This window comes from Lepidochelys olivacea (assembly GCF_965140295.1).
Source record: "Lepidochelys olivacea isolate rLepOli2 genome assembly, chromosome: 9".
In the NCBI taxonomy this organism is placed as follows: domain Eukaryota; kingdom Metazoa; phylum Chordata; order Testudines; family Cheloniidae; genus Lepidochelys; species Lepidochelys olivacea.
This window is the reverse complement of record NC_140419.1, coordinates 1,525,260-1,550,029: the sequence shown is the minus strand read 5'-3', so window position 1 is coordinate 1,550,029 and position 24,770 is coordinate 1,525,260. Positions and strand designations below refer to the sequence as shown.

General features: G+C 43.9%; 1 protein-coding gene across 2 annotated transcripts in view; it reads right to left on the bottom strand.

The window, feature by feature from the left end:
- The window catches only part of ATP13A3 (ATPase 13A3), a 132,580-nt gene that overhangs the window by 106,216 nt on the left and 1,594 nt on the right, over window positions 1-24,770 (bottom strand). The window contains exon 1 of one of the 2 annotated variants that reach the window (XM_084639273.1): window positions 5,934-5,952. The exons of the other annotated variant lie outside the window; for it this stretch is intronic. The gene's annotated coding sequence lies outside the window, so the exon portion shown is untranslated. Of the gene's footprint in view, window positions 1-5,933; window positions 5,953-24,770 lie in introns of those variants that run through there. 2 annotated transcript variants of the gene reach the window in all.

Below are 24,770 nucleotides of genomic sequence, written 5' to 3'. Positions count from 1 at the left end.
TTGTATCTCTGTATGTACTACTGACTCTCGGTATACTATTATTTGGTAATCTATGCACAGAGTAATCACAAAGTCTGACTCAAGTCTTTATGAGTTAATCTTACAAATCATTTCCAAGAATGTACACTTTTTTTGTTTTGAAGAAGTGAAGAGAAAGAAAGCCATCTGTGCCCTCTAGTGGGCACCCCCACTATACACGGAAAATATCCCAGGCAGCAGCTAGTTACTGTAATATCAAATACTAAGAAAGCAATCACATAAGAACATTGGGTCACTGGCAACAAATCATCAGGATACAAACACCTGCCAGTGATCTCTTAATCTGTACTATGGAAGCAATCTTGTTTGCTGTGATGAGCAGGCAAACAACCTTAGGTTACATTTATACTGGAGTAAAAGACTCGTGGCATGGCCGAGCTGGCCAGGGTCAGCTGACTCGGACTCACAGGGCTCAGGCTCACAGGACTAAAAATTGTTGTGTAGACGTTCGGCTCTGGCTGGAGCCTGAGCTCTGGATCCCGTGAGGGGGAGGGTTTGAGAGCCTGGGCTCCAGCACAAACCCAGATGTCGACACAGCAATTTAACAGTCCCACAGCCGAGCTGCGCAAGCCAGTCAGCTGACCCAGGGCAGCCATGGGTGTTTAACTGCTGTATAGACATACCCTATAAGGTAAACCAAAGTCACTGCTAAAAACAAAACTGGTTTGTAATTTTCTAAAGGACATTGGCACAGTTTACAAAAATTAATTAGTGTGGTATTCCAATAAGATTTTAGACAAAATTTGCACCTCCATGAGATCTTGAGATATGTGAGCCATAGACATCCTGATTTCTCTGCCAAAGCAAAGAACCATCACAAGTACCAAATGCAATTATCTGAAAGAACTAGTCGATTGTAACGCCTATTTTATAAACTGACATGCATTAACAAATTTATTGTTTGGAATGCAGAGGTTGGGGTTTTGTTATACAAATCCAACTACAATCTAAAACAGTAGTGATGCTAAAATACTACATTTTTAAACCTACTCATCTGATTCCACAAGTGAACAGATAAACTAACAATTGTAATCAGCTGGAACAGTATTGATGAAAATAAATGAACTGACTTGTCACTCTCGGTGTACAAGCTGTCGTTCACAATGTGTCATTTTGAGAACTTTAAATTTTTCATTTGAACTTAAAGAACTTATTGGACAGATCCTGAGCTCAGATACTTTGGTATAAATCTGAAGGAACTCCAGTGAAGTCAATGGATTCACATTAGTTTCAACAAAATAAAATCCAACAGAAGGACTCAAAAATTAAAGAAAAAAGTTAATGGAGAGGGTGCAGCAATCCCAAACCCTCCTTAGCCATCTATAAACTCAAGGCAGGAAAAGATGACCTCTCAAAGGAATATGCACCTGGAAACTGTCAGATGTTTTAAAATACTTTGTATACATTTATGGTACCAGGTGTGATTTTAATCCTCCCTCCCACATTTGCGTTCTCTTTTCTATGGTACGTGTGATGTCACTAACTCTTAGAAACAAAGATATCCACAGCTCAGACTTCTTAGCGAGGTGCAATAGTTTTGTTAAAATACCATAAAGCCTCACTAATTTGCACCAATCAGAAGGTCCATCGTGAATCACAAAGAGTACAAGATAAACAACCAGGGACAATAACTGATAACTGTAGTTTTGCTGTTGACATTTAGATCATAAACTCCAAGGGCAAGAAAGAACATGGCTTCCTATATGTTCTATAGAATGTTATTTCTGTACTAGTAAATGTAATGTATATTTTCTAAATGACGACGTCACGGTACTATAATACACACACAGCCGCACCACAGCATTCAAATCTGAAAGATGAGTAAAAGACTTTTTTTGCACAGATTACAGTATGTGTAATATGTTTTACTATATGGTGTGTTAGTTGATTTTAAATATGCCCTATTTTTCTGTTCTAGAATCCTGAAAACAAGTTTTTAACTTTAGTAAAACCTCTTACATTTACCATTAAGAGAATGCTTTACCCACTCAAACCAAGGTAATCTAAATTTAAGTGTTGGGGACACTGGGCATGACCACTAGGTAACTTGACGGGATGGAAGACCACAAGTGTCGATGAAGCCCCCTCACACTAGGCCCAAGTGTCCTTGCGCCTGCCCCCCCACCCGCAAGGCCAAACAGGGCAGATATGGAAGAACAATGCTGAATAAAGCAGCTTTATGTATGGTTTAACAGATGGTACAGAGAACAAGGGAACTAGCTGGTAACTGGATTGGCTGGCTATATGGATACCTAGGGCAGCTTGCTATTGGATAAGTATGCTGAAGAAAGAATGTATAAAAGCCTGTGTAACTTCCTGCTCTGTGTGCAGGATTTGAGATTCTATTCTCCCTGTACCTTGTTTGCAGCTACAAATAAACTTTTCTGCTTCTCCACCCCGTTGTGATTATTGGGTGACGCACACCGGGCAACGAACCCCTGCTGTTGTTGGCCTCTGGCACTGGGTGCCGGCAACATAAGTATATGAAAGATATCTCGATACCCTGAAGTGTGGGTCATGTTCACCTTAATTAGACTGTAAACTCTTTGGGGTAGGGGCTGTCTTTTCAATATACGCCTAGCACACTGAGCCCTCAAATAACATGTTAAGGGAATTAGTGATGATAGCTCATTTTTAACATCTGTAAACATTCATTTTATTGAATGTTATACATTTTAAAACTAGTAGGCTTATATAGTTTAAGTTATACACAGTTTATGTGCTTGTTAGCTGAAGCTACCCCCTTTGTCTTTCACCACCACCACATTAGACTTTAAATGTAAGCAAACAAACTACAGTAGAACCTCAGAGTTACGAACACCAGAGTTATGAACTGACCAGTCAACCACACCCCTCATTTGGAACTGGAAGCATGCAATCAGGCAGCAGCAGAGACAACCGAGCCACCCGCCCAAAAAAGAAAGAAAATACAGTATTATGTTAAAGGTAAACTACTAAAAAATAAAGGGAAAGTTTTTTTTAAAAATGACACGGTAAGGAAATTGTTTCTGTGCTTGTTTAATTTAAATTAAGATGGTTAAAAGCAGCATTTTTTCTGCATAGTAAAGTTTCAAAGCTGTATTAAGCTAATGTTCATAACTTTTTGTTCAGCGTTACAAACATTTCAGAGTCATGAACAACCTCCATTCCCGAGGTTCTACTGTATGTAAAAAGCCACTGAAATACCAGTCCATAAATCAGTTGAGAGATTGCTGATGATGACAATTTACTTATTTACAGGAATGTATATGGCTATGACTATATAATTTAGCCTCACAACAGCCCCATGAAGTGGGAAAATAGCCTCATTTTGCAGATGGGGAAACTGAGGAAAAGGTCACTTGTACATGTCCAGAGTGCAAGTTTCTGACAGACAGGAAGAGAACACAGATCTGACTCATCATGCTGAAATTTACCCTCAGTGCCATCACATTGCTGCCAAGGTTCAAGCCATGGTCAATCTAGCTGCTTCTGAGTTATTCAGAGTAGTCATACAAATCTGGATTTGCTTCAGAAGTTAAGTAACATTACCCCTTTTTCACCCAACCAGCTAGTCAAAGTCCAAGGCCCTGGGATGTTGCAGCTGGCAGTAGAAATTGACGGAATCTGATATTTTCTTGTATGCAATCTTCTTTATTTGCAAGGAATGTACAGAGCACTGCTTCTCCAAACAGAGGAGGAAACAAGAACCAATGGAGCAGTTTCTTAGCTTACAGCCCCAAGGTTTACACACACACACACACACACACACACAGAGTCCAAAAGCTTTGTCTTAGGAGGGGGCTGTGATTAATCTATCCTAATAGGTATGTTAACTGAAAGGGGCATTCACGCCCAATCGCAATGTGATTTTAACTCAACCCATAACAGGGTTTCACCCAGCTCATAACAGTAACTTATCCTTCATCTTAAACAATTAGGACTTGCCTACAGTTAAAACACTACAGCAGCACAGCTCTGCCACTCTAGAACTTCAGTGTAGACGCTACTGATGCAGACAGGAGGGATTCTCCCATCGGCATAAGTAATCCACCTCCTCGAGGGGCAGTAGCTAGGTCAACAGAAGACTTCTTCCATTGACCTAGCACTGTCTAGGTAGGTTTCAGAGTAACAGCCGTGTTAGTCTGTATTCGCAAAAAGAAAAGGAGGACTTGTGGCACCTTAGAGACTAACCAATTTATTTGAGCATAAGCTTTCGTGAGCTACAGCTCACTTCATCGGATGCATACTGTCTAGGTAGGGATTTATGTCGGCTTACCTACATTGCTCAGGGGTGTGGATTTTTCACATCCCTCACCAACGTAGTTAAACCGACCTAATTTTCTCATGCAGACCAAGCCTTAGATTTTACAGCCAGCTGGAATTAAATCCTGACAGAAACCTGCTGGAATACTCACATTTCATCCCCACCTTTAAACGGTTATTTCTAAATCTGACTTCTGTCATTGTTTATTTATGTAAGTGGATACATCTGTGGAGTACCTCATGCTGTTGATGCTATGCAAATAATCACCTTTTGTAAAACTGAAATATTAAAACTTCAGAACTTGAATTATTAACAGTCTGAGTTTGTTGCAGTTTCTATCACCAAACTAGTGAATCCTTACAGTTGGTAAGGGGCCCTTCAGTTTCAGCTCTGGAATAGTTATTTCTTTCAGAAGGAGAGCTATTAATCACAAGTCCACTTCTTTTAAATTCTTCCTCATACTCAAATGTGTATGTAGTGAAACTGTCCTTACAAATATTAACTGCCCTAATATAAGGATTTTGTAGTTCTAAGGCTAACTAACTATAGAAAACTTGTGTGCAGGAGGAAAGAAATTCCTCTTCACATGGGCTCTGTTAAAGATGGAATTTTATTCCTTTGCTGCTGCTAGAACAAAAAATTTTCTTCTTGAAAACAGTCTGAAACACAGAGGACAGTAAGGTTCTTTCTCTGCTGTCCACATTAATAACTTATTCACCCAGGGATACCAATCCATAGTTAAATTTTCAAAAGCAACCTCTATATTTGGACACCTCTATTTGTTATTCTCAACTTGAGTTATCTGGGGTCTGATTTTCAGAGGTGCTGAGCACTTGAAATCCTGAGAAAAGTTAAGTTGGAGGCTATTTTTAAAAATAAGATGCACACTGATCTACACATCCTTCACATGAGAGAAATACACAAATAGCTTCTACACTCCCTTCATCAAGACCATTGGATGATCTGAATGAAGGGTAAAAATGTGACCCATGAAGGAGAATCCTGGTTGAGGACTTCAGGTGCTATTAGAATACAAACAAACAATGAATTATCCCTTTGGGAGCTTGGTTGGGTGACATAATAGGTCTTTTCCATCACTGTGGTTCTTTGGGAAAAGAATACAATATTCTATCTAGAATACTGTAAGTGCTAAAGTGACTGCACTATTACAGTTTCTGACAATGCTTTGTAATAAACTCAGATTACAGACAGGAATTTCTGATATCTTCCTGATAACATTTGGTCCTTGCAAGTCAACACAAGAAAAGCTGCGTGTATTTTCTGTAACTTTCTAGTTATTGTACCATATATTTTGATGCAAGAAAGTAAGCAAGTCCATGGAAAAGAAACCTGTTAAATACCACCAACTACATCATGAAAACTGAAATATTCCATTAAAAACAAACAAACGACAACACAGGCAGATGTCCCTAACAAAGAATAAAGGAAAAGAAACAAACTATGAGACTTGCAAGGCAAATTGTTCTAAAATAGAGTATTTTTCCTCATTTTTGATGAGACACTAGGAACTGACCATCCCTTCAGTTGCACATCCACACGTCCCAGATCTTTAAGGGACACTATACCACTAGGGCATGAGCTCTACAGATTTACTATTAATACCAAACCTAAAAGAAATGTTACTTACCCTGCAATAACTGTGGTTCTTTGAGATCATGTTGTCCACTCTGTGCACATGTACACCAAATCCAATTATTTTGGCCAGCAGTATTTATTGGGCTCATGCCTGCAGCTTGGCTCAGCTTGCACACCATCACTAAAGGACATAATGAGCCCAACTGCCCCTCCGTTCCTTTGCCAATACAGAATCCAGGTGTTATTGGACTGTCGTAGTGGGGAAGAATGGCGGGTTTTGGAATACATGCAGGCAACACATTTCAAACCAGTTACACTGTAGGGTAAGTAACAGTTTTCTTCTCTGAGTGACTGGCCACACATACTCCACTTCTGATGACTTACAAACAGCAACCTCATGGACAGCAGGTGAGTACCTTGTGTGTATTTACATATTGATTAGAGGATAATTCTGCCAAAGTAGGCATCAGATCTTCAGGAGGAAATAATGCCGTGTGAAACAGTGAATTAACCCTCATGTAGCTGCCCTGCGAATTTCTGAAATTGATGTGTTTCTGAGGAGAGCCGCAGAAGCTGCCTGACCCATGGTGGAGTAAGCTTTAACCTGTCTAAGAGATAAAGTCACATTAACTCGTAGAATGATTTAAGGCAACTAAGAACCCGTTTAGTCAGTCTTTCCCTCTGCCTGCAAATGCTACAGTCTGGGGAAACTCCTGAATGGCTTTGTTCTGTCAGGAGTCCTAACTACACCAAAGGTGGGTAGTTTAGCCTTCCCTTAGTTGCAGTGGGGCTTGGCAAAGAAAATGAACAGGTGAATTATCTGATTCAAATGAAAGTGAAAAACAATCTTAAGTAAAAACCTAGGATGAGGCCTAAGGACTACCTTATCCTTCGCAAACGTGTCAGGGGGACCAGCCGTAAATGCCTGTACTTCTCGGACACTCTGAATGGGTTCGTATAGCTTAAAAAATAATAAATAATAATAAAGGCCATATTGATAGATATTGTAGTGACAACATTGCTAGGGGCTCAAGAAGAGAACCCAATAACCCAGATAAAACTACATTAAAAATCTCAGGGCGGGGGGGCTCTCAGAACGGGGAAAACTCATGAAGGATTCCCTTAAGGAATCTAGCAACGGGAACTATGTTGTAATCCTGAGCAGTGGAATGATGTGCTGATGCTACTAGGTGTACCCACATGGTGTTGACGGATAACCCTGAATTCAGTAGGGACAGCAGACAGTCCAGAATACCAGGAATCAGGGTCTCTTAGGGTACGTCTACTCTGCTATGTACGCCAGGGTTAATAAATCTCAAGCTAGCAAACCCGTGGTTTGTTAATTTAGGGCTTGAGAAGTCTACTCTCATTTGTAACCCCAAGTTAAGAATTGTTGAAGCCTGGGTCCCAAACTGGGGCTCCAGCTTCTACACTGTATTATAAGAGCCTAAGTCCCACCGCCCATATCCCAGACTTCCTAGCGCCTCCCAAAATCTGGCCATTCCAGCCCTTTGTTTGTGGTGCAGCGTGGGAAAACATGACTGTCTGCCAAACTTGACTGTCCAAAGGACAGAGAAAGTTGATCTGTGGGATTGTGGGATACTTTTTGGTGGATTCCCAGAGCATGAGTCCAGAGAGGCTGTCTCTACACTGCAAAGCAATAAGGCTTGAATCCTGGGTCCCAGCTTGACTCAGGCTCAGACCCTCCACTTCTGTGGAGTTCTGGGATCCCAAATCTGAACCCTGGATTTAGTGACATTTGTGTGCAGATGGAAGCAAGGTAAAACTCTGGGCTTGTAATGCAATATAGACAAACCCTAGGAGAAACAGGTAGCACTGAGATGTCTAAATAGAAAACCTCTTCCATTTGGCTGCATAAGTCAGCCTACTTCAGTCTTTCCAGTGCTGGAACAATAAATGCTGGACTTCAGCAGAGCAGCTTCTTCTCATTATAGTTAACCAGCCAGCATCCACTCTGCCAGATACAACAAAGCTGGGTCTGGATGTAGGCTCTAACCTTCATTTGAGAGATCCCAGTGGGTGAGACAGGTAATGTCAGGGGCTGAGTTGACAGTTATATTAGGTCAGAATAGGAGAATGATCTGTTTGCCAACAATTTTGGGTTGGGAGAGAGAGAGAGAGAGAAGGTAAAGATTCTCCAAATCCTCTGTGCCGCTCTCAATGATTATATCAATTTTGCAGTAATGAGATGGGCAGCTGTACACCTGCAGGCAAACAGCCAGAAGGCCTCCTTTGTTGAAACCTCTCTTTCTTCCTCATGGTTCCAGGAATCTTTTTGCATTGAAATAGGTAGATAGCTACTGTCTCAAGTAACTCTGTGACCCTGCCAGGTTTCTCCTAAGAGCTGGCATACAGACTCCCAAGGATCACAGAGTGGCCATCAAATCCTTCAGAGAGTACAGAGTTACATTGTTTTTGCATTAAACAGGTCACAACCTTCAAAAGGGAGGTCCTCAACTGTTGTCTGGACCACCTTCTGTATCTCTGAAGACTGCAGATGTTGCCATGGATCACACTGCAGTGTCCAGCACATCTAATGCTGCCAGCAATGATGTACTGGCCACTAATTACCAGTCAGTTATAAGGGAGTCTAATGGGCACAACTAATCAAATGTCTCAAATTAGATCTGTGTGCTAGGCTGCATCCAATAGTCTTACTAAAGTCCCACAAAAGGCTGTTCTAGACCATACTAAAGGTTCAATCTGCTATCCCAAAGTACATGCCAAAAGATTGTAGAGAATCGGTCAGCTCCAAAGGAACACTCAACTTAATTTACACCTGAGCCGGTACATGTCAGACTCATCATCCATTAATAACGTGAACAATTACAGCCATTTATTGCGTAGTCTGTTTTATATCTGTGTATTGGGTTCCAGCCACATGCATCTCTGCAACTACATTAGTCCACATTAACTCAAAACACAACAATCTTAATACACTTTAAAGTAGATTACAGAATATGTATTAACTGGCCAGTTAATTCGCTTTCAACTTCTGCATCACGTGGAGACAGCTCAACTGAGTGCACATTAACTAAAATTACTTAACAAGCAGCCTTGGCCAGGAGGGAAGGGTGGAAGATATAGTCTCCTGATTCTAACACCTGTGCAAGTTGTCCAAGAGCAGAAGAAATACAAGCAGTATAGTTCAACTGTCTGTGTGAGGTCTCATTTCTCTCATGTGATTGGGTCATGCTGTGGACACAGAGGATTTTGGATGCTGCACAATTCTCTCCACTCATCTCCAAACAAGGGCTAACATTAGTACCCTCTTTTGCCTCTCTCATCTGCTACTGGCACAGGTGATCTATTGGCTCTGGAAGGGATTTTTTGGTCTCAGGTTTCACAAGAGTGGGGTCTCAATGTCTCTGTGGGTTGGAATGGTTAGCTAGCAAAATTCCATAAGGTATATTTACCTGCATTTCTTGTTTAGGTTTTGTAAATAAAATTAGTTTTAGTTATCCAGCAGAGAGAAAGTATGTGATTGACTCTGCATCCTGAGCAATGAATTTTGTTTAGTAATATACTTTGAGAGGTAAGGAGAAGTTATCCTCCATCTTCTAACAAAAATAAGGCTCTGATCCCTAGAATACTGTAAAGTCCAATTTTAGAGCATGACTTTCACATTGGGGAAATACTAAAATTATACATGGATTTTTTAAAAAATCCATCTATTTTTCAATCTTTCTAAAAAACAATTACTCTCCTTCTCGTAACTGTTGTTTTTTGAGATGTGTTGTTCACGTCCATTCCAATCCGGTGTGTGCACACCACGTACACAACAGATGAAAGATTTCCCTAGCAGTACCAGTAGGGTTGGCCTGGGCACTCCCTGGAGTCGTGCCTTCATTGCGCCCAATAACGGCCCTGCCGCCCCGACCCCCCTTCAGTTTCTTCTTGCCAGCTACTCCGACAGTGGGATAATAGGGAGGGTATTGGAATGGACGTGAACACATGTCGAAAAACAGTTACGAGAAAGTGAGTAACCGTTTTTTCTTCTTCGAGTGTTTGTTCATGTCAAATCCAATCAGGTGACTCACAAGTCCAACTTCAGGAGGTGGGGTCGGAGTTGTCCACTGATTGGAGCACCACTCTACCAAAGGCCACATCATCTCTGGCCTGTTGGGTGATCGCATAGTGTGTGGTGGAAGTGTGTATGGAGGACTATGTCGCTGCCCTGCCTATTTCCTGGGTAGGAAACTGAGCCAGGAACGCAGCTGAAGAGGCATGTACCCTGGTGAAATGCACAGTGATCGGAGGGGGCAGGCACCCCTGCCATGTTGTAGCACTCTCGGACGCAGGACGTGATCCATGACTAAATTTGTTGAGAAGAGACAGGAAGATCCTTCATTCTGTCCGCCACAGCCACAAATAGTTGAATGGATTTTCGGAAGGGCTTTGTTCTCTTGATGTAAAAGACTAGTGCTCTGCAGACATCCAACAAGTGAAGCCTCTGCTCCCTGCCACTCGAGTGAGTCTTAGGATAAAACACTGGGAGGGAGATGTCCTGGTTGATGTGAAACTGGGAGATAACCTTCAGGAGAAAAGCTGGATGTGGCCTGAGCTGAACCTTGTCCTTGTAGAACATGGTGTAAGGGGGCTCTGATGTTAGGGCCTTTAGCTCAGACACTCTCCTGGCCAAGGTTATTGACATCAAAAATGCCACCTTGTACAAGAGGTAGAACACCTCGCTAGCAGTTCAAAAGGTGGCCCCCTCAGTCTGGAAAGGGCCAGGTTGAGGTCCCAGGCTGGGACCAGTTGCCAGACGTGAGGATATAGCCGGTCAAGACCTCTGAGGAAACGGCTGACCATAGGGTTGGTGAAGACTGACCAACCCTCTGCACCTGGATGGAAGGCAGAAATGGCAGCCAACTGAACCCTTATTGATGACATGGATATCCCCTGCTGCTTGAGAGGGAGAAGATAATCCAGTATGAGTGGCATACAGGCGAGCGTCAGGGACGAATGATGCTGCGCTGACCAGACTGAAAATCTTTTCCACTTGGCAAGGTAGGCAGCTCTGGTGGAGCGTTTCCTACTGCTAAGGACACATCTAACCTGGTCCGAGCAGGAGAGCTCCATCGGGTTCAGCCATGGACCTTCCATGCCATGAGACGTAGCGACTCAAGGTTCGGATGCCGGAGACAGCCACGATCCTGAGTTAACAGGTCTGGGAAGAGCAGCAAGGTGACTGGAATGTCTGCAGACATTTGCAGGAGCGATGTGTACCAGTGTTGGCAGGGCCAGACTGGAGCTATCAATATCACCGAAGCTCATTCCCTCCGAATCTTGAGAAGTACCTTGTGAACGAGTGGAATGGGCGGAGACGGCTTCCCCACAGAAGGAGGAACACATCTGCGATGGAGCCTGGGCTGTGATTCAGGAAGGACCAAACTGTTGGCACTTCCTGTTGTGTCATGTGGCGAACAAATGCATTTGGGGAAATCCCCACCGATGGAAGTTTGAGTTTGTGACGTCTGGGCATAGAGACCACTCGTGGTCGTGGAACAATCTGCTGAGATGGTCCACCAACTCGTTCCGTACCCCAGAGAGGAACGATGCTTGCAGGTATATCAAATGCTCTACACAGAAGTCACACAGCATGAGGGCTTCCTGGCACAGGGGAGAAGAGCATGCACCCCCTTCTTGTTGATATAAAACATTGCCATGGTGTTGTCTGTCAATACTGATACATATCTCCCTGTTAAGTGGGCTCAAAGTCTGGTACACCAAGCACACCGCTCTCAGCTCTCTGACATTGAGGTGGAGAGTGAGATTCGCTTGAGACCAGAGGCCTTGAGTCCCAAGTCCCCAGCCCAAGGCTGAAGCATCTGTCACTAGTCAGAGAGATAGCTGTGGGCTGGTGAAGGGGATCCCTGCACAAACCACCTGTGGATCGAGTAGAGTATCACCACAGAAGAGTATCAAGAACAGGACAAGGCAGGGTTACAATCCTGTCCAAGCTGTCCGAGACTGCACAATACACTGATGCTAGCCACGACTGAAGGAGTCGAAGTCTGAGTCTGGCATGCTGCACCATGTAGGTACAGGCAACCATGTGTCCTAGAAGTTTCAGGCAATTCCTTGTTGTGGTGGTGGGAAACTGCCTGAGACCTCGAATGATGTCACCGAGGACCTGAAACCTCGCTTCCGGGAGGTATGCCCTGGCTTGTGTTGAGTCCAGCACTGCCCCTATAAACTCTATCCTCTGAACCGGAGACAGCAGTGATGTTGCCTCATTCAGAAGAAGGCCCAGTTCATTAAATGTCACTCTTATGAAGTCAACTTGTGCCTCCACTTGAGGCCCGGAGCGGCCCCTGATGAGCCAGTCGTTGAGGTACTGGAACACCTGTACCTGCCGCCTGTGCAGGAACCTGGCCACGACTGCCATGCACTTGGTAAACACTCGAGGTGCAGCTGACAGGCCGAACGGGAGGACTATGAATGGATAGTGGTTTCTGTTCACCACAAACCTGAAGTATTTTCTGTGGGGCGGAGTTATCACTATATGAAAGTACGCATCCTTCAAGTCGAGGATGGCTTACCAGTCCTCTGGATCCAAGAAAGGGATGATGGAGGTAAGAGAGACCATGTGGAACTTGAGTTTCTTTATGAACTTGTTGAGTTCATGTAGGTCTAAAATGGGCCTTAGCCCACCCATGGCTTTTGGTATTAGGAAATACTGGGAATAGAAACCCTTTCCCCTGAACTTCTGAGGAACCTCTTCCACTGCTCCCAGCAAGAAGGAGCGAGTGCACCTCCTGTATAAAGGAATTGCTCATGCAGAGGGTCCCTGAAGGAGGACGGGGAACAGGGGTGGAAGGGCAGGAGGGCAAAGAACTGGAGCAAACAGCCCCTTTCTACCGTGCATGGTACCCAGCAGTCCAATGTAATGCAGGCCAACGCAGGGTAGAAAGGGGATAGTCATGATGAGAAGGTAAGGCGGGATGGATCCAGTTCCCGAGCTGGTGTGCCGTCCTTGTGCGCGCCTTCAAAAGGCCTGTTTCTGGCACAAGGGAGGCTTGGTCTGGCCAGAGCCCTGGCCTGAGGACAGATGCAGCCTCTTCCTGCAGCCCCTATTCCTCCTCCGGGAACCGTCCTGTCGGTTTTGCTGGTAAAACGGCAGAGGAGGCTGCGGTCTGAAATGCCTACGCTGTGTAGCGGGGAGGATGTATGGTCAGGGGCTTGAGGGTGGCCCTCGAGTCTTTTAAATTGTGCAGTCTCCTGTCAGTCTTTTCAGAGAATAGGGCCTGATCTTCAAAGGGTAGGTCTTGAATTGGCTGTTGGACTTCATGAGGAAGTCCAGAGACCTGTCCACCACGGGATCGGAATCCTCTACCAGCGCCTCTGCCTGGATCCCCAGGCTCTTGGCCACCATGCACAACAACAGTTGCAGGACCCTGCTGTCCTCCAAGGCCGGGGCCACTGAAGTGCCTGTAACAGCCTCATCTGGGAAGGATGAGGGCGAGAGCACCAGCACATGGCCTTGGACACTGCCCTCAGAACCAAGTGGGTCATGCTGTTCGTTGGGCTGCTGAATCGCCAGCGCCAAGGTGGTTGCCGGTGCCAAGTCCAGAGTGGCAAGCAAAGGCATTGGCATCATCTCTGGTGCCAGCTCCTGCGAGAGGGCGAAGGATGCTGACACGACCAACGTTGACCTGGATCTCAAAGCCTGGCACTGAACCTGGGCTTGATGCTAGTCCCAGCGAGTCCAAAAGGGCCACTGAGCTGGTGGTTGCCACTGAGGTGGCCACGGCACTGGAGAAGGCTGGCATTGTCGCCGAGATCTAGACCTCCTGCCGCTGGACCTATCTGAACAATAGGACTCCTCCTCAGACTCCGAGGTCTCCGAAAAGGAAGACCATGGAGGAGCAGTACCGGGTGGTGCCGATGAGCAGTGCCAGGCCTCTGGAGATTGGTGCGGTCCCCCTATGTGAGCGGCCGGCAGCGGAGAGTGGCGCAGCGGAGATGGGGAGCTGTGTGACATCATCACCAGCTTGTCCCTAGATGAAATAGATGGCCGGGTTATCACTGGTGCCTTGTCCTTCTGTGGAGAAGGCAGTGCAGTCAGGTGAATAAGGTCCTGCACCACCTCAAAAGTTTAGCAAATGCTAAAGGAGCAGTCAAAGACAATAAGGCCATTGCAGAGAAACTAAATGAATTCTTTGCATCAGTCTTCACTGCTGAGGATGTGAGGGAGATTTCCAAACCTGAGCCATTCTTTTTAGGTGACAAATCTGAGGAACTGTCCCAGATGGAGGTGTCATTAAAGGAGGTTTTGGAACAAAATGATAAACAGTAATAAGTCACCAGGACCAGATGGTATTCACCCAAGAGTTCTGAAGGAACTCAAATGTGAAATTGCAGGACTACTTACTGTAGTCTGTAACCTACCATTCAAATCAGCTTCTGTACCAAATGACTGGAAGATAGCTAATGTGACACCAATTTTTTAAAAGGGCTCCAGAGGTGATCCCGGCAATTACAGGCCTGTACACCTGACTTCAGTACCGGGCAAACTGGTTGAAACTATAGTAAAGAGCAGAATTGTCAGACACATAGATGAACATAATTAGCTGGGGAAGAGTCAATATGGTTTTTGTAAAGGGAAATCATGCCTCACCCATCTCCTAGAATTCTTTGAGGGGGTCAACAAGCATGTGGACAAGGGGGATCCAGTGGCTGTAGTGTACTTAGATTTTCAGAAAGCCTTTGACAAGGTCCCTCACCAAAGACTCTTAAGCAAAGTAAGCAGTCATGGGATAAGAGGGAAGGTTTTCTCATGGACTGGTAACAGGTTAAAAGATAGGAAACGAAGGGTAGGAATAAATGGTCAGTTTTCAGACTGTAGAGAGGTAAGTAGTGGGGTCTGTACAGGGGTCTGTACTGGGCCCAGTCCTATTTAACATTCAAAAAGGATCTGGAAAAAGGGGCAAACAGTGAGGTGGCAAAATTTGCAGATGATACAAAACTACCCAAGATAGTTAAGTCCCAGGCAGACTGCGAAGAGCTACAAAAGGATCTCTCAAAACTGGGTGACTGGGCAACAAAATGGCAGATGAAATTCAATATTGATAAATGCAAAGTAAAGCATACTGGAAAACATAATCCCAACTATACACATAAAATGATGGGGTCTACATTAGCTGTTACCACTCAGGAAAGAGATCTTGGAGTCATTGAGTGGATGTTTTCAGAGAACAATCCACAAGGTACAGCGGCAGTCAAAAAAAGCAAACAGAACGTTGGGAATGATTAAGAAAGGGATAGATAATAAGACAGAAAACATCATATTGCCTCTATATAAATCCATGGTACGCCTACATCTTGAATACTGCGTGCAGATGTGGTCACCCCATCTCAAAGAAAGATATATTGGAATTGGAAAAGGTTCAGAAAAGGGCAACAAAAATGATTAGGGGTATGGAATGGCTGCCGTATGAGGAGAGATTAATAAGACTGGGACTTTTCAGCTTGGAAAAGAGACAACTAAGGGAATATGATAGAGGTCTATAAAATCATGACTGGTGTGGAGAAAGTAAATAAGGAAATGTTATTTACTCCTTCTCATAACACAAGAACTAGGGGTCACCAAATGAAATTAATAGGGAGCAGGTTTAAAACAAACAAAAGGAAGTATTTTTTCCACACAAGGCACAGTCAACTTGTGGAACTCCTTGCCAGAGGATGTTGTGAAGGCCAAGACTATAACAGGGTTCAAAAAATAAGTTTGTGGAGGATAGGTCCATCAATGACTGTTAGCCAGGATGGGTAGGGATGGTGTCCCTAGTCTCTGTATGCCAGAAGCTGGGAACGGGCGACGGGATGGATCACTTGATGATTACCTATTCTGTTTTATTCCCTCTAGGGCACCTGGCATTGGCCACCGTCGGAAGACAGGATACTGGGCTAGACAGACCTTTGGTCTGACCCAGTATGGCCATTCTTATGTTCTGTGTACTCACTCCATAAAAGATAAACACACTTCATGCTTTTCTGATTCAGTGCTTTTTTAAGAGCACAGATTACTGTGAAGTCACTTTACTTCTCAACTAAATAAAAGGCCACTGACATACATTGTGATTTTTTTTTTTTTTTTGGAGAAGGAAGGTTCGAAAGGATAGAGAATTAAGGATCATGCGAACAGTTTTAAAAGTGAATGAATCAGAAGTAACAAAACTAGGTATTTTTATGACCACATAGGCCTCTGGCATTTGACATACGGATCACTCAAAACACAATTTTAAATTAGGTAAGCCACTCCAATAAGTTATTCTTAAAATAGTTTTAAATGAATGCAGAAACTTAAGCAGTAATTCTCCCCAACTGTTGCATCATGTACACTCTGTTACTGGTATCTTTCCTCTGCTGGGCTCACAGCCTAGAGTTGAGTTTCTGTTAGGGACTGAACTATTTCAGAGTTGCGAGCAGAATATAACTACGGCAGTGTTCCTTCTAATTTTTCCCACACATGTGCAGAAAGAATTTTGTTATGTGCACCAATATGGAGGTGATGTATGACACATCACCTCCATATTGGTGCACATAACAAAATTCATGCGACGGGGGGTGGGGCTGAGGGGTTTGGAGTGTGGGAGGGGGCTCAGGGATGAGGCAGAGGGTTGAGGTGCAGTTGGGGGTGAGGGCTCCGGCTGGCTGTGTGGGCCCTGGGAATGAGGGGTTTCGGGTGCAGGAGGAGTGAGGGCTCCAGCTGGGGGTGCAGGCTGGGGTGAGGGGTTTAGGGTGCAGGCTGGCCGGGGGCTACGGCGGGGAGAGAGGACTCCCCCCAGCTCTCTCTCCCCACAGCAGCACCTGGTGGGGGGGGGGATGCTTCTCCCCACTGCGGCAGCACTGGGGCTGGGGCCACAGGATAGGTTCCTCTCCCTCACCCACAGCAGGTCCAGGGCTGGGCTGGGGCGCCTCTACCCCCATCTGCAGCAGGTCGGGGGGGTGGGGAGAGGAGCTGGGCTGGGGCGCCTCTCCCCAGGCCACAGCAGGTCCGTCCACAGTCCAGGCCGCCAGTGATGATCTACCACTTCAGGCTCCGGCTGCCTGCCAGTGACAGGGAGAGCGGGGGCTGAGAGGAGCGGGATGGAGAGAAGCCCTGGGCCAGAGGGCCCATAGGAGCACGGAGAAGGGTCCGGAGAAGAGACAAATGCAGTGCAAGTGAAGTGGAGCACTGGGCGGGCTGGATCAGGGCCAGGGGAGGGGCACCACGGCAGGTCCAGGGCTGGTTGAGAGGCATCTCTCCCCACCACAGCCCTGAGGACTTAGAGTCACAGATTAACATCAACTGATCCTTATTCTCGGATATGTAGGTTACTTAACAAAGGAAGTAGCTTTTCCTCAATGAAACTCTTTATTTTTATCTTACTGTACAACAACCTGAAACAGGAAACACTTCAGCATACAATTTTCAACATTCAAACACAATTATCTAGGAAAGACTATTAGGTAACTAGCTACAAAATCAATAGGTTTTAGTTGGGGGGCGGGGAAAGGTTATTTAAACTTTTAAGACCTACCATGTCAACTGCATATACAGATTTATCTCAAGGACCAGTTGTAATAGGCACCCTACATATTTGTAGTAAAAAAAGGTCACCACCCCAAAGAGCTCACAGTCTAAGGCCCTGATCCTCCAAATAGTTAGGCCTGGTCTATGCTTAAAAATTAGATCGACCTAGCTATGTCACTCAGCACTGTGAAAATTTTTGAGCCTTGAGTGCTGTAGTTAGGTTGACCTAGCCACCAGAGTAGACACGGCTAGGTTGATGGAAGAATTATTCCATCTAACTATCACCTCTCAGAGAGATGGCTTAACTACATCAACGGAAAAACCCCTTCCATCAACGTAGGAAGCATCTATACTCCAGCACTAAAACGGCACAGCTGCAGCTCCATACCTGTGTCGCTTAGCATCTGTAGCGTAGGTATGCCCGAACATACACACTTAATTGACTACTGGGCGTAGTTCAAGTGTTTGCATGATTGTGGCCTCAGAGACTGCTTTAAAGAGTGTAGTGTGTACTTAAGCAGTAGCTACATAATGTGTGTGTCGGGGTGGGATAGTGGAAAGAAATCAAGCTAATCATGGAAATGGAAGTAAATCTTTAGACAATTCTTCCTGAATTGTTAATTTCAGGAAAATTGCTTTTGCTTTAAGAAGTGCCTCCTTTTACAGTGTATTGAAGTATGTTTTTTTCTACTTTTCTCTAACATAAAGAAAGTCAAAGCAGATTGAAATTCAGTAAGGAAAGTTTTAGAACATTTCCCCCTGGGTTTTCTTTAAATCTGATAAAGCACAAGTTGTTGAATTCAGTGCTTCTAGCGGTACCAGCTTAGATCTACTTCCTAAAACGAACTTTAACCAAGCAAAACTGTAAAATCTAACTCCTTTTTGTATTTGACAAAGAGGCAGCATCACAAGGATCTGAAGTCCTCCAGAAAAGGAAGGGTGGTCTAGTGGTTAGGTCACTAGCCCAGCTCTTGCATTGTCCCACGTTCAACTCCTTGCTTTACCACAGATTTCCTATGTGTCCTTGGGCAAATCACTCAAGTCCAGATATTTGAAGGTATTTAGGTGCCTAAACACATTTAAACATATGGGACTTAGTGTCTTTGTGCCTCAGTTCCCCATCTGTAAAATGGGGAGAATAGCATTTTCCTAGTTCATAGGGATGTTGGGAGGATAAATACATTAATAGATTCCGAGGCACTCAGATACTACAATACGGGGCCATACAAGAACCTAAGAAAGTCAAAGGCCTAGCAATATCAGTGCACAAAAGATAGGTATGATAAATTACTATTCCACTTGAAAAAATCTGTAACTCACCTTCCAGACTAATGTTCTAAAACAATTTGTTTATTCGTTGTTGAGATAAGCATTGGAAAAGCCAAAAATATTTAGTAACCAATGAAATAGAAGAGACTAGAAATGGATGAGAAGCGTGAGAGTTAGAAACACGTAGTATGGAAGTAGAGTGGAAGAAAGAGCGTAAACGGAAAGTGACATTTCCCCTAAACCAACAACTTCCAGAGCAGCAGAAGCTAGAACGCTGATGACTGGGTAGGAAAATGAACAATTCAACACCCTTGGCTTTTTCAGCACTATGTTGGCTGTGTGACATGGTTCATACTTCAAACACTACAATTACTATTACTTCTAGTGCCAGATGGGAGTGAAGACTTCTTGAAGTTAGCACAACAGGTGTATTCTACAACCATTTATTAAATTGGACCATGATCTCAGAGCTTAAGCAGGGTCAGCCCAGCTCAGTACTGGGAGAGAAGACCTGGAAGGAAAATCAGTTTCTACAAGAAATTGTGTTGGTGACTCGACCTGATCTTTGGCCAGGAACTCTCTTTTGTTCTGGTTGTACAGTTATGATAATACAAATAATAAAAACAGCAATGCATGCGTCTTCTCTGAATCAGTACTGAACTGGTGTCCAAGCCAGGTGACTGGGGTAACTGTCTTGTTAGAGGTGCTCTCTATAAGAAGAAAAAGTAAGGTCCAGATCCTGTGGAATTTTTCACAAGATTAAAAATGCTAACCCTAATATGAAAAGGAGTACTTGTGGCACCTTAGAGACTAACAAATTATGCTAACCAAATTCCTATTTTGGTAATTACATTCTGCCTTCCTAAAATTTCCCCTGCAACTGCTATTGAATATTAAAAAACCAAGGCAAAATATATTCTAAACTTCACTGTTTAAACATACTAGCGTCGGGTCAGAACTGAAAATAACCTGACCCTCTCGAGCTCCCGTGAGTCATCTCTGTTAATCTCCTCCTGCCTGGGGAGGTCAGCACAGCGGCAGCTGAGTGCCCCACTCCTGCCAACTACCACCCACCTTGGTGGGCGTTTTGTGTGCTGCAGAGCGAGCGTGCCAATGAGTGACAACACTTCTCACTCCACAGCACACAAAGCTCAGCAAAGCAACAGCATCCGGCAGAAGCCACGGCCATGACACCCCAAGAGGTGACCAGAGATGGATCACAGACACAGGGAGCAGGAAGCCCCCACCAATCCAAGCCGCAAGGATGAGGCGGCAGCAGCGCTGACAAAGGTTTGGGTCCTGTGGGTTCGGAAAACACTCGACACTCTTGGGTCAAGTTTGAGTCGGCTTCTGGGTTGGGCTATAAAATTAGACCTGAGCAGATCTCTAAACCAGACTGCTTCTGTCACCTCTCACTCCACCGTTCCTATGTTTCTGCATTATCTAGCTAGACTGTTTAGCTCTTTGAGACAAGGAGTCTGTGCCTTCTTACCTATTTTTAAGGCACTTCATATACAGCTGGCAGCATACAAGTAACAGGAGGCAGCATGGGCCAGTAGATACGGCACTAGACTGAGAGAAGACCTTAGTTCTTCTCTCAGCTCCACCCCTTGCTGCGTGACCCTGGGCAAGTCATTTAGCCCCTCTGTGCCGCAGCGTCCCCATCTAACACAGATATTATAATGCCTAACCACTTTTTGAAGTGCTCAGTATTGTTATTAGTACAGCATTTTTCACTTGCTGCCCTAAACTGTTGGGTGGCATTGCTGTGTGCTATTAAACAGCCACAGAGGTTCCTCCCCATAGGTGGAACACTGAGGACTTGTCTAAAACACTACAATAGCACAGCTGCGCCGCTGTAGTGAGTCAGTATAGCCGCTACCTCTGCCGACAGGAGGGATTCTTCATCCGTGTAAGTAATCCACCTCCTCGAGGAGCAGTAGCTAGGTCAACGAAAGAGTTCTTCTGTCAACCTAGCGCCGTCTACACGGGGACTTAGGTCAACTTAACTTCACCTCTCTGGGGTGCGCATTTTTCACACCCTTGTCCAACATAGTTAAATGGACCTAATTTTCTAATGTAGACCAGGCACAATACTGTACAAAATGCTAGACATCTATTATACACAAGCATGCCACCTTAACAATCAAAAGGAACAGGGGGAAAAGGGAGAGATGATCCTAGCTGATTACAGAATTATCAGCAGAAAATGAGAAGTTAAACCAGATATCATTAAGTTCACAAGTGAAATACCTCTCTTTGGCTCTTGAAGGATATGTCTACACTAGACTTTTTTTAAAAAAAAAATCTCAAATGGACTGATTGCCAATTAACTCAGGGTAGTAAACTACCCTGAAAAGTCCCCAAACATTTATTCCTTTCTTCAGAAGTTTGGGCATTATTTTAGGGCTCAGCCTAGGTAAAGAAGTCAAGTGCAGATAAACCCAAAGTGAAGAAAAGAGTAAAGATCCATACATTCAGAACAGCAGCAGCATAAGTAATTGCAATTTACAGCACCTAATTCTTCAAGAAGCTAAAAAAAGAGTAACACAGATGTGGCCAGCTGTTCTTTACAAGTTAAAAAGTAATTTCATCATCTACCATAGAGAGGACAATGTTTTATAAAAGTCAACTTTATTCTAAAAGGTAATTGAAGAAAAGCAGCAATGCTTTCAGATGCAGCTGTTCTCAGAAAAGCATGGCTAACCTGTCTCAAAATTCAGTGCAGACTAGATCCAGCAGCTGAGTCCCCTGCAATAAAAACAGGGGGATTACAATAATAGTTGAAATGTACCGTTTCAGTTGCACTGGCAAACCAAGGGTATGTCTTCACTACCTGCCGGATTGGCAGGCAGCAACTGATCCGGGGGGATCGATTTATCGTGTCTGGTCTAGACGTGATCAATCAACCCCCGAGCACTCTCTCATCGACTCCATCGCCACAAGAGGCGGAGTCGACGGGAGAGCAGCAGCAGTCGACTCACTGTGGTGAGGACACCACGGTAAGTCAATCTAAGTACATCGACTTCAGCTAAGTTATTCACATAGCTGAAGTTGCATAACTTAGATCGATCCCCCCCTACCCCAGTGTAGACCAGGGCTAAGAAAGTTATGAGGCTAAACACTACGCGACTCTGACAATACAAAGTGATCGATGTCTTAGCAGCTGTTTTTGCTAGAACTACGCAACAACTGGACCAGACTTCTCAGTGTTCAAGATATAATATTTTAATAAACCACAAGGAAAAACAATTAAAACATTAGACTTGGATAACTATGATCAGATGATCTGATCCTACAATCACTAAGCATAGAACTTATTATTAGGTGTAGCAATGTTGTTAAAAACCCAGCACAGTGGATTTTTTCAGGGGATGTTATTGCTTTTTTCATTGTTAGTACTTCTGTGACATTCTGAAGTAATTACATGACTATATATTGGAAATCTTTTTATTTTTAATAGAAACAAAAATTAGAACCTAATTTATTAATAAAAACTAACTAGTCTAAGAACTTAAAAGGGAAGTGATAAAACATCAAGATCCTGTTTTTGCTTATGAGGAAACAAAAGATTTAGAACTGTGTAGATAGAAGCCCAGAAGAGAAGAGGAAATGGATGGAGTCATTACTGATGACAAAGGCATGCCTAGTGGGTTAACCAACTACCACTGAATGTTCATGTGGACGGGGGGGATGCAGTAGGTAAAGCTGTAACTTGTGAGGGGTCTTGGCTTTCTAGAATTTGGGAACTTCTGGAAGTTGAACAGGGTATCTGATAATATGGTTCTGTGCAAAGCTACCTAGCTCATCTTGTTTTTCAGTTTTCACAATGCTGAATTCACTTGGTGGTTGTTTCAGACTATAAAGGTAGTAAATGTGAAAGTTGTTGATCCATAATCCAGATATGTGATTGACTGGTGATTACCAAACATCACTACAGAGAAGGAAGGGAAAGAAGCAAATGAGTGGATTGAAGGAGTTAAAATAGAAGACTATTTTGTCTCAGTTGCTGAAGATACTATCCAAGAATTCAGAGTAAGATTTGCCATTTGTTCTGAAAAATAAAATGGAAAAGATGAGAGAACTATTCAGATACAAACATCTTAAGCTTCTGCTGTATGGATGTTTGGCACACTTTAGTGCAGAATGCAGTGGCATGCCTGCCCAGTGGCCATCCACAGTGAGAGCACACTGAGTGCTCCATGAGTCCACTAGCTTCCAATTAGTTTTCTAATGGAGTTTAGATTGTTAGTTTAGATACATAAAACCCTAAATAGTTTGGAACCTAGCTAATGCCTCTCTCTGCCCTGTGATATACTGCAACAACTCCAAATAGCAGAGGTTGTTTGAAGTGCTGGTGGCTGGGCATTTCCCTTGGAGGGTCCTCAATGCTTGAACATGATCTCCTCCACGGTCTGACAAAACGTTGATTTATTGACCTTCAGAAGATGCTGCAACACTCACATCAAGCTCATTCCCAGGCCTTCGCCAAAGAGATGGGTTGAGGGATAGAGGGTGGATGTTTGAGAGAGATTATTTTGCTGTGTTGTTGCTAACAGGATTTAGTCTGTTAAATTTAAGTCGTTATAGTTTGGAATTATCATCCATGATTATCTACTACTAGGAGCCAGTTGGGACAGATGCTTTTAAATAAATTTGAAAACATACAAGAAAATAATGAAAGGTCTAAATACAACTGGAAAACCTGAACATCAGGTGAATTTTTAAGTTCTTAAACTCAGCTGAACCATACCCTATCAGAACTGACACACATGTGAAGGTTCCTTACATGGAATACATTTCTTGCAAAAGTTATCAGCTCACGGTTGCCTAGGAATAAACTGCAGGTTTACTGAGCTGTAAGAATGTCCCCGATGTCATAGGAAAGCGGCAGTACTGCTGCAGTTATACGTAAAGGGGAGGTTTTATCAAGGAGGAAAATTCAAGGGATTTGTTAATGAGAATACTAGTTATCCTACAAGGAGTGAGCCAGACACTAATGCAGGTTATATCTGGGGTTACAAATAGGGTGACCAGATAGCAAGTGTGAAGAATCAGGACAGGGGGTGGGGGGTAATAGGCACCTATATAAGAAAAAGCCCCGAATATCAGGACTGTCCCTATAAAATCAGGGCATCTGGCCACCCTAGTTAAGAGTGCAGTCATTTAATAATTAATAGATGTAGTTGAACTCATGACACTGGCGAAACTGAAAACATTTTACATTTATTAATAGCTGTGTCAAGCTGCTGAAAAACCAAGGTGTTACTGAAGCCTGCATTCTTCAAATTTGTGTTTCTCATATAGCTATTTCATACTTTTGATTGAATTTGTTGATTCCTGAAAAGCACTTCACAGGAGCACAAACTATCAGAGCAGTTTTCCTCAGGGTTTTGCTGCTGAATACCACCTCCAGTTCTGATTTTATCAGCCCTCAAAAAGCATGGTCAAGCTTCTTCAGCAGTCCTTGGATGGGGAAAATGGAAGGGGCTGCAGGAAGTGGTGTTCTTCCCTCTGAATTAGTGTCTGTGCTTGATGTTAGGAGTACTGTGTGGTTAGAAGTGCCAGATTTGCAGCGAGATGCTTTTGGAATGAGACGTAAAAGCAAAGTCTTGACCCCTGTGGTCACTAAAACAAGTGACACTATGCAAAGGAAAAGGAGGACTTGTGGCACCTTAGAGACTAACCAATTTATTTGAGCATGAGCTTTCGTGAGCTAACCAATTTATTTGAGCATGAGCTTTCGTGAGCTGCTGTAGCTCACGAAAGCTCATGCTCAAATAAATTGGTTAGTCTCTAAGGGGCCACAAGTAATCCTTTTCTTTTTGCGAATACAGACTAACACGGCTGTTACTCTGAAACCTGTCACTATGCAAAAGAGCATAAGCAACTAAAGCCCTGGCTAAATCTCACTTTAGCTAATGACATTCTGCCTACCTGAAATTCCCAGGAAGTTTCAAATGGACATCCTTTTCTTCACTGCCCGTCCTAAATTGTGGCGAGGTGTTACTGTGTACAGTTATCAAAGACATGTTTCACCCCAGAAGTGGCAGCATCTCAGTGACAAGTGGAACGTGTGGA